The following is a 15125-nucleotide window of genomic DNA, read 5'->3' on the forward strand; positions in this document are numbered from 1 at the left end:
TTACAAAATGTAACCTAACGTTTTCTCCATCGATCTACCCCAAGTTAATGTCTTAACATCATACACATGTCTGTTGGTATACTGGAAATTTTACTTGGCTTACAGTATAAGTCATGTTTTTTTTCAATAACTGATATTAGTGATTTTTAACCTTTTTAATGTTCTGTTATATTATAGCAGATAAATTAATTACTATAACATTTCTTTGTTATTTTTATTTTTTTATATATACATAATCTGCTATACTGCTGTATAATTGTAGCTGCTATAAATATAGGGCCCTATTCACAGGACTGTTTTAAAGACTTTTTATTTTTATTTTTTAGCAGTGTTTATAAATATTCACTTACATTACAGTTCTTTCAAAATGAAATGTAGAGTACAATGGTAAAATTCTCACTAAAACAATTGAGAAGTTTCTGCATGAACTGCAAACCTGAATGAACTAAAGTTTAAAAAAAAAAAAAAAAAGCTGTCGGATACAGCACATTCATTAAAGTTCTGTGAATAGGATCTAATTTCTTTAAACTCTAGTAGTGTAGAAGGTGTTTTTCCACTGGGTTTTTATTAACATTATTGTCAAATATATACCATTCATTGTTCAAATGAGTAAATTCTAGTAACCTGTTACAAACCTGAAGCTGACCTAATTAAAATACTACTGTATGTGATCCCATTTGACTGGAGATGTGTTAGTTCATTGAAATAAAAGCTATTGTATAAATGTACAGCTCTTCTAATTGCCAGATCCAGTAAGGTGTGCTTTTAGTTAGTTTTGTAATTATTATACACCTCGTGCAGTACGAATAGAACTTGAACAGTTATGATGGAAGAGGTCTGGACCAGGACGATTTTAGCCTAGTTCATTGTGCCAAGTTCAAAAGCTAATGGTTTTATAACTCGTGACCATGTAGTTTTATTGTTCTGCAAGTTGTTGCATGATTTTTTACTTATATAACATCTTCACTAAACGGCCTTGTGGCCATTCCTCCAAACTTATATATAGGTTGGCACTTCAGCTCTGTATTTGCTGTAGAATCTGTCTTTTGGTCACCTGCTCTCACCAGAAAGGAGCACATTAAATGACAGCGGCACCTTGAAAGAGCAGTCATAAATGTCCATTCCTTTTGTTTCACTTCATAGGTAGAGAAGTAAATACCGGTATGCTAAAATATGCAGCGTGTTTGTATTCTTGTTTGTGATTGGGACAATAATACATGTTTTGGAAATGTACAGGAATACAAACTGAAATGCAACTTTAGCTATCACAACCTGCCACTAACACACACACACACATGGGTCAAAAATAATATGAGGTGATGTGCCCTCTGTTCAGGGCAGAATTTACAAGGTTAGAAATCCTGTATGTGGCCTGTTAACTCGGAGATCATTTTCCAATATTTCGTCATAAAAATGTACCATTGTAAATGCATGCCAAAATGTAATAATGCATAATAAAAGCATGGGATATACTTGTGGTTAAAGATGGATATAGTTCAAACCATGGTAGTCTGTGGTAAATGCATAGTATAAAATGTGTGTAAGAAACAAATTAATAGTTGTCAGAAGCATCTTAATTCTGTGTACTGTTCATGGAACACTACAAAACAATTAAGTTTAAAAAAAAAAAATTCCTAAAAACTTAATTCCTGAGTAGTGTCAGTACAATAACAATTTTATACATTTAGGATGTCTCTTCGAATAAGGTATGTTATTATTTAGTTTGAGTAGTCAGAGCTGCCTAGTTGTGCTTCACAGTTTTATTGCCCCAACTACACAACATGCCATCTCTTACACAATAATGGACACCCACACACACCCTACATTTGTGTAACCACTGGAAAACTCTTTTGACAGAAATAAATGATTACAACACATGACATGATATAGGGCAACAGTTATTGGCCTTTTACTTGAGTCAATAGTATGGACTCTAATGATCTAAGTAACTCCACTGTTTAAATCATTAAACTAACACCACACTCCATTAGTACAATAACTGTGGAAACCTTGTTATTCTCACAGTGATGTTTGCTGTGTCTAGGAGACACTTTAAAGACTTTACTCTCTTACTATCTTGCTTGCACTTCCTCAACACTAGTTTCTGTAGCTATCAGCAGAGGGCGCTGGATCTCTAGAGACACAAGGGAATTGGAGCTTGAGGGCCCCAATCTCCTTGAAATGTTATGCTTCATCTGGGAATGTTCATTCCTTTGAAAATTTATTCCAGACCACAGGACCAGGAGGCTGCAGCCCGGCCTCCGCTTGCGAACTTCGCCTGTCACATCTTTGCACAAACTGAAAGCAGCTCATGAGGTCCTAAAACCATTTCAGAGGCTGCTTTACCAATTCGCCAATGAAGTTCTGGATAATTGTTACCCTGATTGTACTCTGTGAAGTGCATCAAAATGGTGAGCATCTGTTTTTTAAGAACATATTGCTGCTATAAGAAAAGCATCAGGGCTATGTATTAAATAGTCATGCTCCACTGCAGAACCACAGACACCCTATCGGGCGCAGGGGTCACTGATGTGCTGTGAGCCATGGATTCCTCTGTCGACCTAAGCCCTCCCTGCCCAGGTAGAGGTCAGCCAATTGTGCGCCACCCCCTAGGAACTCCCGGTCAGTCGACTGTGACATAGCCTGGACTCGAACCTGCAATCCCCAGGCTATAGGGTGCATCCACATAGAGCACCTTTGCTGGATGCGCCACTCAGGAGACAATTCGCTTGGATGCTTCTAACGCAAACATTGTTTTTCCTTTTTCAAAGGAATGCACAATTTCTTAGCAGAAGCAATATGAGCTGCAGCCGAAAGCCTAAGAATAACTGACACTGTGATAGTTTACCACTTATGGAAGCCATTGCATAGTCAATGCAACATGTAAAATCAATTACAAAGCAGTGTGTTCCATTTGTTCAAATAAAATATAATATTTGAACTTGAAGTGTAAACACTCCAGGGACTGTATGTTGAGGTCCTGGGAGACTGCATAGCCTGGTCGGGAACTGCAGTGATGCAGAGATATTATATGTGGCTGGCATTCAAAACAATTAAGGTACAAGCATATTCTTACAATATAATTTATTTGTCATGTTTGTGCAGATGTACTGCTGATCTTTTACAGGAGTAGTTATGCAGCTTGCAATATACTATAAACATTAACAATAAACATTGTCTGGTCTTCAGCAAACGATTCCCCTCTGACAATGAAAATACACCATAGTTCTGCCTTGATGTGTTCGAATAAACATGGTTAATATTCAAAATGTGCAACAAACACACAATACAGGGAACACTATAACAAGATCAGGAAAAAAAACAAACAAAAAAAACCTGGTGTAGTCTGGCATGGAGGCGACCATACATATTTAAACCATTTGTTAATTTCAGTGGTGTAGTGAATGTTGAATTTTGTTTAAACACTTGAATTTAAAATGGCAAATTATGTCCCACTGACTTTTACAAGAAGTTTGTACAGTAAATACTAGGACAAGACATCTAGAGTCATCTCATAAATCTAAATCGGTCAGCAAATTTCAATACACTGATATTATTATTATTATTTTTATTTAATTTTTTTACTAAATTGATTTTATTTAGAACAAATGGTAAAACTAAAAAATATATAGTTTCATTTCAATGTCAATGAAAGTAAATCAATTGTTTTATTACCTAGTAATAGTACATTCAGACTGAGTATATCTGAATCTAACAGGGTGTCAATTGTCAATACTTGGAATAGGAATTTGAAATGTTGCTGTATTTAAAAAAATGTCTGTTTTGCTTAAAATGTTTCCAGCTCTTTGCCAACAAAACAAACATACTAAAGAACAGGGGAAAACTTAATCCAACCTGGGAATAAGAGGATGAAGCCCTGGGATCTGAAGGGGAAGGATAGAGAATCAGGTTCCTCTGGGAAATCCCAGTCTGTTATGACTCAGGTTTTGGACAAAAGACACTTATATTACCAACTCAGGGGAGAGCCTTGAGCAACGCTGTAAAGGAAGTATGATTGGATGGGCTTATCCTGTTTATCCTGACACTTTCGAGGACTCCTGTCTGAGGTATGGAATACGTTTGAGGTGTGCTTACACATAGATGTGTCTTGTATATTCCGGCTTTTGTTTTGGTGGTGGTTTTTTTATTTTTTTATTTTTTTAAGCTCTGGGAAAGCACTGGGCAACTCAATACTCAGCATAACCTCATATGTTTATGTCCACAAACAACGGTGACATCTAGATGCAGTTGTCTACAATGGGATTATTATATAAGAGCACATTTTGATATGTGTAATGCACCTTTGTCAAGGGAAAGTGTGTTTGAAAACAAAGACTAAAGGTACTTCTAGGCTTTTGATATCTTTTAAATGAATAAATAAATACATACATTGATATATTTCCCAGGATTATTACCAGTATCCCTTTAGAACATGTATATAGATATTAAATAGCATGACAAGTACAGCCAGTTGCATCTTTCTGGCACCCCAACTGCAGACACTGTAGAGTTCAGCTGCTGGCCTCTGCTCTGCGATGGCTCGGAGTGCACCAATAATGTGGACAAAACTATCACAATTTACATATACTTCACTGGTAGTAATCTATACATTAAATTTATGTTGTTTCAGGAAAAAATGTTACAACAAGAGACTTGGGGTCTCATTTACGAAAGGGCACTAAATTTGGAGTTAGCACGCATGTAAAGTAGTGTGCCTAACATGCTCGATAAATCTAAATTTACTGCCCCATTTACTAATCAATCAAACAATCTTTATTTTATATAGCGCCTTTCATAGTGGACTAACATCACAAAGCGCATTACAAGATAGTGAGGAACAATGCATAATACATTAAATACAGTGAAATACAGGGCATCGTAAATTAAATACAGGGCTAGGATGTGAATTCTAAACATTATAAACGCGTATATCATACAGAATTATACAAATAATATGGAGTGAAAAACCTGAACTAGCAATTTAGACAACAGTTAATAACAAATATCAGGCTTAAAGAGCATAGAAAGCAAGAGAGAACAAGTGGGCCTTGAGAGCTGATTGGAAGCGAGCGACTGTGGGAGTTCCACGCACTAAAGCTGGGAGAGAGTTCCAGAGAGTAGGGGCCATGAAGCTAAAAGAGCACTCTCTGAGTGTGGTGCACTTTTGCTTGGGTATAACAAGCAGGCCAGAGTCAGAGGACCTCAGCTTGCGGGCAGGGACATAGCAGGTCAGCAGGTTGGAGAGATACTCTGGACCTGTGTGATGAAGGGCCTTGTAGGCAAGCAGGAAAATTTTGAAAGTAATCCTGAACTTTACAGGTAGCCAGTGCAGCTGGGCAAGACAAGGGGTAATGTGATCATGTTTTTTACCTCTGGTAAGGATACTAGCAGCGGCATTTTGAACCAGCTGCGACTGGTTTATGGCACGTGACTGAAGACCACCATAGAGAGAGTTGCAGAGTCGAGAGGAGAATGCATGACAGAGTATCTCTGCATCTGGAAGGGAAAGGTAGGGACGGATCTTTGAGATGTTTCAGAGGTTGTAGAAGGAGGATTTGACTACAGAGGAGATTTGGGCATCAAAGGATAGGTTACTATCCATAAGTACACCAAGGCTTCATACAGTGGGGGAAGGCAGCAGCAGACAGTTTCCAAGGTTCAAGGAAGCAATATTGAGATTCTTGTGTTGAATTTTCAATCCTACTAGAAGTAGTTTAGATTTGTTATTGTTGAGCTGAAGACAATTGGCAGACATCCAGGCCTTGATGTCTTGGATGCAAGCTGAGAGCCGGACAATGGCAGACGGACATCCAGCGGCTAGTTTTAGGTAGAGCTGGGTGTCATCTGCATAGGAGTGAAACATAAGGCTATGTTGGTGGATGAGGTGACCCATGTAGATGTTAAAGAGAAGAGGCTCAAGAACAGACCCTTGAGGGACACCACAAGTGACCAGGTTTGCATTAGTGCTGCTTCCATCATAGAAAACAGACTGCATGTGTCCAGATAGGTAAGAGTACAGCCCAGAGAGACAGGTTCAAGAGATCCCAGTATACTTCTGAAGGCGGTCAAGAAGAATGCTATGATCTATGGTATCAAAAGCAGCAGTTAGGTCAAGGAGGACAGGGACAGAGGGAGCAGCAGCATCAGCATTAAGCAGAAGATCATTTAAGAGATCTGGAGCAGAGCAGTTTCGGTACTGTGGTGTGGCAGGAAGCCAGACTGCAGAGATTCAAGTCGATTGTTACCTGTGAGATGTTTCCTGTGAGATGCTACAGCCCTTTCAATAGTTTTGGAGAGAAAAAGGAATATTGGATATGGGACGGAAGTTAGATAAGACAGACAAAGGAGGGTTTTTTGAGGTCTGGCGTTACTCGGAGAGTCTTGAGGGCAGCAGGAACCAGGTCTGAAACCAGGGAAAGGTTGAGAGTGTTCATAATGGAATGAGCAAGGTCAGAAGCACAGAGACGGACAAGACTAACAGTACTCAAAAATATAGAAAATGGCTATTATTCCCCACAAACTTTGCTTTTGTGACCAGGACAGTGATATTTCAAAATATCACTATTTCCAATGGGAAAACGGGCAAATGTGTGTCTTTTTGTTCACATAGTCAGAAAAAAACAACAAATATGAATCCAAATTAACATGTATTTCTACTAAAGTAATACAAAAATGACTTCAAAAGATTTAGAAGCGAGTAGTTTTTCGAGATTTACGATTATACTGTATATAACAGTCCTAGATTGACTTGCCAGAGATAGTCAAAGTGAATTGGCTGTAGTGAGATTGGGGTTTCCATTTCAACCATAGGTCGAGTATTGCATGGTGAAGGTCTCAATGGTCGCAGGCCAATGAAAAAGCCATTCTTAGGAAAACGTCAATAGCGTAAAGTTTTCAAAACAGCATTAGATGTGAATTATGGTCAAAGGTTTTGCGGAGTAATGAAACAAAAAATCAAGCTATTTGGTCACGCTGATAGTCGCTACATTTGGAAAAATTCTGGTGAGGCATACAAAGAAAAGAACAACATTCACCATCCTCTAATGCACAGGAAATGTAGTTCCAGTACACGGTAATACAGATTCCATAACACACCAAAAGATATTGGCCAATCATCTGAAACCCTCCGCTACAAAACTTTGTTTAAAGCGCTACAATCCAACGCAACAATGATCCAACGTGACAACGATCCAAAGGACACATCAAAATCTACTTCAGAGTGGTTAAAGAAGAATAAAATTAAGGTTCTGGAATGGCCTAGTCAAAGTCACGATCTAAATCCGATTGAGAATCTTTGGTGTGAGTTGAAGAAGGCTGTGAACAAGAGAACTCCTTGGAATTTGAATGAACTGGAACAATTTTGTATTGAAAAATGGTCAAAAATCATTAAAGAATCATGCCAAAAAAAAACCCATTTGTTTCCTCATCCACAAAAGCAAAACTTTTGCTACAAAAGATTTTTCCTCTTATTTGTTTTCAACAAATTTCTAGAAATTATAAATTTCCATTGGTGTATGTAAACTATTGCCTACAACTGTATATACAGTATATATATTTTTTTTTACGGTGCGACCAACCAAGTGAACAGTCTTAACTTAAATAGCCCTTGCTAACAGATTTTTTCATTCAAACAAATTTTCATAACCAAGTAATTCAGCAAGATGTATTTATTTCGCGTTAGTGAATCAGTTAAGAGGGCATTAATCAGAGAGGCAACAAAGAGACCAAAGATAACCCTGAAGGAGCTGCAAATCTCCACAGCGGAGATTGGAGTATCTGTCCATAGGACCACTTTAAGCCGTACACTCCACAGAGCTGGGCTTTACGGAAGAGTGGCCAGAAAAAAGCCATTGCTTAAAGAAAAAATAAGCAAACACGTTTAGTGTTCGCAAAAAGGCATGTGGCAGACTCCCCAAACATATGGAAGAAGGTACTCTGGTCAGATGAGACTAAAATTGAGCTTTTTGGCCATCAAGGAAAACGCTAAGTCTGGCACAAACCCAACACCTCTCATCACCCAAGAACACCATCCCCACAGTGAAGCATGGTGGTGGCAGCATCATGCTGTGGGGATGTTTTTCATCGGCAGGGACTGGGAAACTGGTCAGAATTGAAGGAATGATGGATGGCGCTAAATACAGGGAAATTCTTGAGGGAAACCTGTTTCAGTATTCCAGAGATTTGAGACTGGGACGGAGGTTCACCTTCCAGCAGAACAATGACCCTAAGCATACTGCTAAAGCAACACTCGAGTGGTTTAAGGGGAAACATTTAAATGTCTTGGAATGGTCTAGTTAAAGCCCAGACCTCAATCCAATTAGGAATCTGTGGTATGACTTAAAGATTGCTGTACACCAGCGGAACCCATCCAACTTGAAGGAGCTGGAGCAGTTTTGCCTTGAAGAATGGGCAAAAATCCCAGTGGCTAGTTGTGCCAAGCTTATAGATACATACCCCAAGAGACTTGCAGCTGTAATTGCTGCAAAAGGTGGTTCTACAAAGTATTGACTTTGGGGGGATGAATACTTATGCACGCTCAAGTTTTCTGTTTTTTTGTCTTATTTCTTGTTTGTTTCACAATACAAAATATTTTGCATCTTCAAAGTGGTAGGCATGTTGTGTAAATCAAATGATACAAACCCCCAAAAAATCCATTTTAAATCCAGGTTGTAAGGCAACAAAATAGGAAAAATGCCAAGGGGGGTCAATACTTTCGCAAGCCACTGTAATGGCTGTGAAATGATTTATTCTTACCTGCTGACTATCTTGCTGAAATCACTTATCGTGCCCCCAGATAAAGAGGAACTGGTTCCCATCAACCAGTTATTTTGAAATTATCTACCTTCGGCCAGATCGTCCTTCATCCATCCCCTGTCGATTCACTTCCCCTGCAGTCACTTCTGCCCCAAGGAAGGCTTCATCATTCACAAGCCTGGCCCTGAACACAGAGGGGTCTTCTACTGTAAGGCAAGCCTGTGGGGGATGCCTCAGATGTCATTCAAGTACCAACTGCTGTATGTGGAAGGTAAAAGATATACAGCACAGTAGTTCGGAGGATTAGTGCTGACTTCTAACAAATGTATTTTCAGAGATAAGGAGTTAATTAATGCCTCAAAGGAGATGTTACTTCTCCTTTCATTTATTATAATTGTGTTAATGTGTTGTTTTCAATTTTTTTAATGGCTCATATTGATCTCCATAGTTTTAATACAAATCAGGAAGTTTAGTAGAATTTCTGTGCTTACTACATTTTCATAAACCACCAGAGGAGGAAATGTGTTAAAATTGCCAGCAGGTGGCGATGGTGTAAATGGGACTAAAACAATGTACATTACACAACAAAGTACAAAAAGCAGCCAGTACTGTAGGTGTGCATTAGACTACCAAACATTGCTTATAACCCAGCATATGTCCTCTCCACCTCAAATTCTCTGAAAACAGGCTACAGGTCATTAAGAAAAATACATTGTTCTAAACTGTTTTCTGTTCTCTTGCTTAATTTGATTGTATAAACATAATAAAAACAAAGGCTAAAATTTAAAGTTTTTTTTCTTTTTTTTTTAACATTCATTTTGCACTTTATGATTTCAACTTCAGATGTTTTACGCATCTTTTAACTCAGTTGAAGCTTACTGGGAAACAAACTAGAGGCTGTATTAGTAAAACTACAAAGACACTTTTTAAACTAAAGATAACAGAAGGAGACAGTACCAGTTATCACCAATTCTAACTGACAAAAAATACAGACTGGAAAAAGATATTTTCTCTTTCAGTTCCAAGCAGCCCTCTGTCTGTAGCAATTGAAGCATCTTCAAGTAGAGTAATGAGAGGTGACAACATTAACATTACCTGCACTGTCCTCGGGGAGCCTGAGGTAGAGGTGCTCTTCACTTGGGCCTACCCTGGACAGGTGAGACACACCATCTGCAACACTGAAAGGAAATGTATCAAAACATTATCAAATAGGGATTCAAAAAATAACATTACATGCCATAATCTAATGGCAGTACTTAAATAGGTCTTTACCATTAATCTTTTGATTGTGTCTAAATCCCAAGGTTTCAGTGTGTATCGATTTTCACTGTGCATGCAATAATTTTTTTTTCTAAATATCATTTTTGTGGGTATAAAATAGATGCTATTGGGCTACATTTTGAAGATTATGTAAATGTCCCCATTAAATTCTGATAAACTCAACACATTGAGCTAAAGATGTCCTTAGGAAGTTAAATCACAATTGGACAAAAGGTTCTCCAATTTAACCCTCTCCCTGCCGAACCCGATATTCCCCATACACACATTACACTGGTAGGGCTTTCACCCTGCAACACTCCCCCTCTTCAGCCTCCCTGCAGGGGATAATAACATTTCTCCAATAACTAGACAAAAGAGATGGGGGCATAACCTTGTAAATGCTGTGTAATGCAAGTTTTAATGAAAGTAATCATGAGTTGATAATGTACAAAAACAATGATATGTTGCCAGTGTTCCTGTGAATTAACAGCTGCATCACTCCTTTACTATGAACTAAGCTATTATTGCTTGAATTATTATGAATACTATTTAAATGGGATGTGTCCTACTCTCTAGCTATGGAAGAAAAGTTAGCTATTTTGTATTTTCCCTGACACAGGACCAAAGACCTGTGATCACTAACGAAGCCAGGAGGTTAATAAATAGAGGAATGGGACACACTACACTGATTTCACAAAATGTAATTACTATTGAAGATGCTGAAACTATTGACTTTGGAGACTATGTCTGCACAACCAAAAAACCTTTGAGGACAGACCTCTGTGGCATTAATGGCTATGTTATGGTGACAACAAAAAGAAGATTACATGCCGCCACTGCCTCCTCCTGTGCTCCGAGGCGATGCTGCCTGTTGTTACCAGCTTTACCGCAAATAGCAACTAATGTGTTTACAGTTTATAACTTTCTTTCTGATAAAAAATAAACTGTTTGCTGAAGCTCGGTCCGTTATACAGCACTATAAAGAAATATACTTGTTGCGTGACACTCTCTGAGTTTAAGTTTAATCAGTAGGAACCTAGCAACACAAAGTATACACCATTTGGAACTCAGAGCAGACAGACTATGACAAACGGGTGCAGTTTCACAATAAATGTTTATTTGTCCTTATAAAATCATTATTAGGCCACCAAGTCACACCAGCCACCACTGGATCCTCAACAACTGCTCTTCTAAATGCCAAAAAATCTGTTATAAAAAAAATCTGCTCCGGGGTGGACCGATCCTCAGGCTCCAAAATTACTACCTCTTGCCTAGCATCTCCTTCCAAGGCGCTTAACAGAAAATGACAACGTTGCTCACTAGTCCAAGCCTGTGCCCTCAACCTGAATTTATTGTTTCCACTCCGTAAAGCTAGTGTTTGAGCCCGTGCCCTTAAATTTTGGGACCCAAGGTGCACCTATAAAACATGGGGTAGCCATTCCTGTCGGTCCAACCGAAGTCCCCTCTGTTGTCATGTCAGCCCTGTCCAGTTCCAATACAGTGGTCAATATCCTGTCGACTTACGCCAAAAAATAGACTAATAAGGACTCAGAAACTAACTCACTCAGACAACTTTGCATTAGACTTTGTAATGTGATTGGAGCGTTATAAAGCCCAAAGGGCATCCTTTCAAATTCAAACAGTCCCACAGTCTTTTCTCGATCCCGTGCATCAACCTCAACCTGCCAGTCCAATCCACTGGACAGGTCCATCGTAGAATAGTAAGCGACTTTAGACAAGGTGGTTAATGCCTCTTCAATGCATGGAAGAGGAAAAGCACACAAAATTGTAGGGTTCCATCCTTCTTGCGGATCAATACAATGGGTGCTGCCCATGGACTTTTACTTTCTCTAATCCCAGAATTCAAAGTTCCTTCCAGCAAGCCACACATCTCCTGGTACAACAGTGAGGGTATAGGTCGATATCGCTCTCTAATGGGGACGGCATCTTCTGTAGGGATCATATGACTTACAATTCCTGTATGCCCATAGTTCTCCTCATGAGCAGCGAAAACCCCTTCCCACTTCTGCAATAGGGCCAACAACTTCCCTTGTTGGAATGTTGATAACCCATTACCTTCCAGTGACAATGCTGCCAGCGCCGTCAGATCCCCACTGGGTTCTTGGGCCGTCTGGCACATCCCAACCTCCACTACTTCTGGGCTGATCTCTGTCAATGTCAGGACGTCAGACCCTCAGACCTCAAGGGGCCCCAGAACAAAATAGCAATCTGTTGATACCGATGGAAACAGACAGAGAAGGGGTTTAGGTTCCTTACTCATACTGGTACCCACCCTTTCTGTACCACTGTCAGGGCTCTTGCTGCACAAACAGAATCCCGGGCATCTAGCGGTTTCACCAAAGCACTCTGACCTCCTCTCAACGACAAAGGCAACTGAGCCCATAGCACTACCTCACTCTGAGCAGGGACCTTCACTGGGTGCTTACAGGCTGGCCCTAATGGTCCCTGTAGTATCAAAGTCTTCATAGAGGCTTGGACCCGCTGACTTTCCTCAAAGGCAATCTTTCAGGTCTGACAAGCACTCCCCGGCTAGGTTGACAAAAAATTAGCTGGTTCCTGGGGATTAGAAAACAAGATGTTCCAGCATGAACCAATAACATTCATTCCCAAGATCAGGGGATCACTAGTTCCTCTAGTCCCATGCTTAGCTATCACTACCCCCTGCTGTAACAATTTAACAACATTCAATCATGCTGTGAAAGTTTCCTAGATGTTGTAAATGTATTCATTTATTGTAAAGCTAGTACATTAATCCCGTGAGGTGCTTTAAAACACTTGTATGTAAAGTGTTAAACAAACAAAAAAATAAAAAATTGTAAACTTTAGGTCACCCTGTGACATGCTGTTGCACAAATTCCAGGACAATTGTATTAGTTGTCAATTATTAGGGATTATGGAAAAAACAACATTTTACCAAAGGAAACCTGGCAGTTTTATTAAGTTAGGTTCCCTGATGTTTACTAAATCTTTACATGCCATTAAACCATTTAAATGCAAAAGCTGTGTATTTGTGTAAATTAAATTAAAATGTATTTCAGTAAATTAAATTTGACCTATAAAGATCTAAAATCAAGTTTTATTAAATCCAGTACTTTAGATAAACCTGGATGATCCTTCAAACCGGTATTTTACTTCTATTTACATGTATAGCAGGGAAGTTGGAGCATTTTTAACAGAATTTGTTGGTCACATTTTAAGCATCACTATTAACTTACTAACTATTCTGCACTAATGAATCCACACCAGGGTTTTATGTACATGCACTGTGTAGCTAAGTGAGAACAGTAGAACATTTAGAAACAGATAATCGTGCAATGCTGTCATATCAATACATTCACCCTTTTAGGTGGTGGCAATCCCTTTAGAGAGGTTCTTATTTCTTTTGAGGAAGTTTTTGTTTAAAAAGAAAGTATTTTTGTGATTGTTCTTTCTTAAATGTTCACCAGCCAGTGTTTTTTTTTTATTTTTTATAATGGGGTCAACAATTATCTATTTGGCAAATTGCTTTTTCCATCTGGGTTGTAGCATAAAAGTAAAATATGCATAATTGCACAAGCCTTCCAGTTGTTGCATAGGTGCATATATATATATATATATATATATATATATATATTATATAATATTATATATATAGGATATATATATATTATAATATATACATACAAACACTACCAATAGGTTTTAAGCGTGTGCCTATTGCTAGGTGGTAACAATTAGTGTACGGGTATTTATCTCCTAAAAAAACGAATGTATATCAATATGAGGGGAGTGGTTTACACAAAACAAAAATCTGCCCTGATATAGGACATCTGCAATGCTGCAACTTGGGCCTCTTTCGAGACTTTTATGTTAAACATAACTTGGGCTTGTGTTTTACGGTTTTTATTAATTGTATTTTTCGGTGCTGATTTTTAGCTAATTACTCATTTGATGTAAATGTTTTTTTTCTGGACTTTCGTTTTTGACATACTGTAGGAAATTAGTGTTTTTGGTTACTTTCCAAAATGCTTGAGTGTTTTTTTTTTTTCTGTCAAAATATGTATAGTAGTAACTCGACAGTACTTATACACTTAAGTTGTACCTTCTTTCCTTTGCTGTCTTCCACAATTAAATCCCTGTGGTCACAGGCACATTCTTCTGGGGTTTTTGTGTGTAGGCTTGTACATTTCGCCACAATTCTGTTTTAAGTCCTCCTTATCAACAGTAATATAGCTTTACATCCCGCTAACAAGCATCCATTGCTGATTGTAATCTCATGTTAAATCTTGCAAGCGGAGTCTCCAATAGCCATGTAGGAATGTGCTGTCACTCAGTAGCTGGAGCGGGTTCAAAGTATTCAAAATGAATCAATGATAAATACAAGTCAGGAAGCGGGACATTGCCCAGCAGCACTGGGAAATGTAACTACTATTATTGTAGTAGGTTTTATTTTTGAATGGGAAAAAGGTAAAGTCAATGTAAATTGATTAATCATTTCCACAGTTTTTCCAGTGTTTATTGGCTATCCATCGATTTAATTTTGTGTCGGGGGTGTTTTATCGGCTTTATTGTTTAAAACCGAAAATCAGAAGCCCTAATTATAATTTTGATGAGTCTTGCTCTCAACCTACTTTTCCTCACTGAGGGGTAGATATACTAAAGTGTTGAGCTTGTTGCAGTAGAAGCAAATGAGTAATAAGTCTAGGGTGAAAGGTACTTAACAAAACACACTTGCATGACAAGTCGCTTTTTTACAAAACAGTACTGCATCCGTTGTGAACAAATCGCTCTCAGTGCCAAGGTGTTCTTTTACATGAAGTTCCTGTTCCTTTAGCTGGAGCATTTACAATGGGAAAAATCAGTATCACCACAAGGGTGTTGTCTGAGGCGAAGTGTTCTCTTAGGAGGTGTTCCTATACAGTAGCTCTCAAGAGTATTCACCCCCATTGGACTTTTATTCCACATTTTATTGTGTTACAACATGGAATCAAAATGGATTTAATTAGGAGTTTTTGCCACTGATTAACACCATAAAAGTCCATAATGTCAAAGTGAAAAATAAAATCTACAAATTATTATAAAAATTAATTACAAATATAAAACAGAAAATA

The 15125-nt window shown here is 38.4% G+C and overlaps 1 pseudogene; it reads left to right on the forward strand.

The window, feature by feature from the left end:
- The first annotated feature begins 5869 nt into the window (after positions 1 to 5869).
- LOC121326782 lies at positions 5870 to 11550 on the forward strand (annotated as a pseudogene).
- Positions 11551 to 15125: the final 3575 nt, after the last annotated feature.

Source organism: Polyodon spathula, chromosome 2, assembly GCF_017654505.1.
Source record: "Polyodon spathula isolate WHYD16114869_AA chromosome 2, ASM1765450v1, whole genome shotgun sequence".
NCBI classification, from domain to species: Eukaryota; Metazoa; Chordata; class Actinopteri; order Acipenseriformes; family Polyodontidae; genus Polyodon; species Polyodon spathula.